The sequence below is a fragment of the Thunnus albacares genome, chromosome 13 (genome assembly GCF_914725855.1).
Source record: "Thunnus albacares chromosome 13, fThuAlb1.1, whole genome shotgun sequence".
Lineage (NCBI taxonomy): Eukaryota > Metazoa > Chordata > Actinopteri > Scombriformes > Scombridae > Thunnus > Thunnus albacares.
The window spans coordinates 281,984-286,550 of record NC_058118.1 but is presented as its reverse complement, the minus strand read 5'-3'; positions in this window follow the sequence as shown (position 1 = coordinate 286,550).

Below are 4,567 nucleotides of genomic sequence, written 5' to 3'. Positions count from 1 at the left end.
GCGCCATATTGCTGCGCCTGTCTCTCTCTGCGGAATGGCTGCATTTTTAAAAACTTTATTTACAAATCATATTCCATCACTAAAGCTAAAACACTTAACAAAGAAGTGTACAGTACAAGACTCTTCGTATTTCGGAGGGATTCCCAGCAAACAATTTTCCGGTCTTAAGCTGTGTTAGGACTTGAGCAAAGAGTTGCGACAGCGAAGGGTCAAAAACACAGCGGGTCACATGCCTCATGTGGCCTCGAATAGTTCCAAAGTGATGATTCAGATCCATTGTTTTCCATAAGGAACATCAGAGTTTACTATCAAAAAACATTTAATGACTTGTACAGCCTTGTAAACTAATTCTGTGTTTTATATCAATGATTAATGTTTGAAATATTAAATATTTGGATTAAATTAAATTATTATGACAGAATTAGATTAGAGTTAAACATTACCATATATGGATGGCTGTGGTTTAGGAGGAAGTCCACTAATCAGAGGATTGGTGGTTTGATCCCCAGCTCCTCCAGTCCACATGTCGGAGTGTCCCTGGGCAAGATAGGGGAGAACGGGGTAACATGAGCCATTTTTTACCTTTGATGATTTTACCACAAAATAAAAGTGTTTGTGTTTCAAATAATAGTTACTATATATACCTCAGGTTATTGTGTGCCCATGGAAATTAAAACAAGTAATCTAATTATTATGGTTTCAGAACCAGGACCCATCAAAAAAAGGAAGTCCTATGGCACATCTTCATTCAACGTCATTAATGCCATCAATTTAACAAACAAACAAAAACTCATACTTTTAAGTTAAACGATATGTTTGTATCTTATTGTTCAACATGTTACCTAAACATTTTTAGTAAAGATTAAACTGTGATCTTTGTGTGTTAGCTATAGAAAGAATGTGTGTGTAAATGTGCTTTTATGTATACAGATGGGTGACAAAGGAAAAACCGGTATAGGTCTGAATGCCTGACCCTTACAGTGAGGGGATCTGGTGGCTCTGTTATACTGTGGGGGGCATTTTGCTGGCATGGCTTGGGTCCTCTTGTCCCCTTAGAGTGAAGGGTCACTGCATATCAATACAAAGTTGTTCTGAGTCATCACCTTTATCCTATGATGAAACATTTCTATCCTGATGAGAGTGGTCTCTTCCAGGATAACAATGTCCCAATTCACAGGGCACGAGGGGTCACTGAATGGTTTGATGAGTATGAAAATGATGTGAATCATATGCTATGGCCTTCACAGTCACCAGATCTCAACCCAGTTTTACACCTATGGGAGATTTTGGAGATTTTGGATATGTTAGACAGCGCTCTCTGCCACCATCATCAAAACACCAAATGAGGGAATATCTTTGGAAGAATGGTGTTCATCCCTCCAGTAGAGTTCAGAGGCTTTCAGAATAAATGCCAAGGTGCATTGAAGCTGTTGTGCTGGCACATGGTGGCCCAACACCTTAATAAGACACTTTATGTTGGTTTTTCTTTTAGTTTGTCACCCATCTGCATGCACTGCATGTCGTGTGTGTCTTAAACTTAACATTAGTCAACAAATGTTTTCTCAGCAAAGTATAGTGGTGAGTTATTTATTTGGTATATTATTTATTTGGCTGTGGATATAATTCCTATATATCCACTCTATACCTATCTCCATAGCTGTTATGGCATGTCAAATAATTTTTTAAGCACTGGGGAGGGATTTATGTTTTTATTTTGACGTAGGAAAGGGACATACAACTTCAAATGGTTGTATTTTGTATTTATTTTAAATGCATTTTCCTTTTCAAATAATGCTGTATGGTGACAGGACTCACAAAACATTTCTGAGGAAATAAACCATTCAAACCTGCCTATTCAGTTTGTGTTGAAATGTGAGGCGTTAAATGAAAGAAGCCCCTTTTGTCAGCCTTTAAGACTCTACAGTTGCTGGGAAGATAATGCTGCTTTCAGCCCTGTGATTGGTGGTTCAGCTATAATTTTACAGAGGGACAAGTAATTAAATTTTAATTTCAATTTAATTGGCTTTATTGGCATGACATTGTGGATCAAACATGTTGCCAAAGCAAAAAGTCACATATAAACAATAGAATATAAATAGTAAATAATAAAATGAAATAAAAGAAAAGAGAAAATAAAAGTAAAAAAGTATCTTACATATAAACATGTCTTGCTTTGTGACATGTAGTAACATATTCTCCTGCCAGCTCTACTGTAGTTCTGTCTTCTCCCAGCAGGGTTTGAATCAGTCTGTCTTTTGGGAGTATGAGAAAGTCTGGGATCTGGTTGAATTTGAGGAAGAAATCTTTCTTTAATTTCTTTGTATTTTGGACAACTTGTGAGAAAATGAATTTCTGTCTCAACTTCTCCAGTTCTGCAGTGGGTACAAATTCTCTTTTTTCTTTCTGGCCATTGGCAACCAGTTTCAATAGTGAGTTTATGTTCACTAAGTCTATAACTAGTCAGGGTTTGTCTTTTTATAGGATGTTTTATTTGGGTTAAATATTGGGCTTGTTGAAATTCTCCGTTGAGTGAATTATAGCATTCTCGTTTATTTATTGACTGGATTTCTGTTTTCCACTGCTTGAAATATCTCAGTTTATTATCTTTGTCTGTTTGTTTTACTTGTGAGTTGGGAATTATTTCCATAGCATCACTTTGACTTAGGAATATGATTTCCTCATTTGTTCCATTCCAGATATTTTTATCTGGTTTCAGACAGCTTTGCTGTTCTAAGTATGCTCTGTGATGGCATGAATCTGAATCTGACTCTATCAAGTGGTTCCAAAATTTGATTGTTCTTTTCTTAATTTTAATTAAGAGGGGAAATTGGCTCAGCTCTGCTCTGCACCCGTGGTTTGGACAGTTTCCGTGGACTCTCAGTACGTTTTTACAGAACTCAAGATGTACTTTCAAATTGGCTTGAGTCCCAGTGCTCTTGTTTAATGAATGGGCCCCAAACTTCACTTCCTTATAAAAGGACCAGCTCAATAACACTTTGGAAAATTTTAAGCCAAATCTTTATTGGGGGGTTTAATTGGAATAGGACTTTTCTTATACAGCAATAAGCTCTACAAGCTTTTTCTGCCAGTGCACTTGCAGCCTTGACAAAATGTCCAGAAGCAGTGATAGTCAGGCCGAGGTATGTATACTCTGTTGTATGACTCAATGTTGTCTCTCCCAAAATAAACTGATATTTTTTAGTTTGTAATCTTGCTTTTTTTAAATATCATAATTTTGGTTTTATCTAGATTTACTCTGATTGCCCAGTTTTCACAGTAATCATGGAGTATGTTCAAATGTTCTTGCATTCCTTGCTCTGTTTGTGATAGCAGTAATAGGTCATCTGCATAAAAAAAAGACACTTAACTTCCCTTCCCTTGACTCAAGTCAAGTCCTGGGGCTGGAGAGTTCTCCAGTAGTTTTGATTGGTTTTGACTGGTCAATGTATCTGTTGAAAAGTGCTGGGGATATACTGCAACCTTGATGGACCCCGCATCATTGTTTGAAAAATTCTGTTCTTTTTTGTCCAATTTTTACAGCACACTCATTTTCTGCGTACTTCCATTTAATTAAGTCATACACTTTGCCTCCAATGCAATGGTTTTTGTTTTGGTCATGTTTTTGGATTAGAGTATGGAGAGTAAGTATGTGATCTATTGTTCCGTTTGGGTATAAGGCCAATTTAGGATTTACTTAGTATGTTGCTTTCAATCAGGTAGGACAGTATTCTTGAATTTAATATACTATCAAATAGTTTCCCCAATTTAGAATTTACACAGACACCTCTATAATGAGATTTAGATTGTCTCCGTTTTTAAAAATAGGAGTAATCAGTCCCTTGTTCCAAATTGCAGGATATATGCCACTTTTTAATACCAAATTTAATAATTTTAGTATAGCCATTTTAAGTTTACTACTACTGTGTTTCAACATTTCTGTCCTGATACCATCAATACCACAAGCCTTTCAATTTTTAACATCAGCCAGTTTTTCTTGTAGCTCTTCTATTGTGATTGGAATGTCCAGAGCATTTTGGTTGTCCTTTATTACATTTTCTAATGATTACAATTTGTCAGTTGTGAACATCTGATACGTGTTTAAACCATAGTGTTCTGGAATTTGATATATATTTGAGAAATAGTTTTTCCAAACATTGCCATTCTGTATTGCAATGGTATCTTTATATTTGGTTGAATTCACAGGTTACACAGGTTCCAAAAGGAGTTTTGGTCTAATGCCTTTTCAATTTTGAGTAATTCATCATATATGTATATACGTGTTTAGCCTTTTTGATTGATAATTTGCTTGTATTGTTTAAGGGCTGTGTGGTGTTCGTGGTGTAACTCTTGGTTTTCAGGGTCATTGTGTTTCTTGTTTGACAGGTTTCTGAGATGCTTTCTGAAAAAGGAACATTCACTGTCAAACCATTTTTCTTTTGCTTGCTTTTTGTTTGATTTGGGATTTGGTCTCTTCATTTTGGACTCTTTTGCCAATTTCATAAATATATGATTCAAATCTTTTGCGGCCATATTACTGCTCTCTTTGTTTTTCAGGTATTGTTTACAT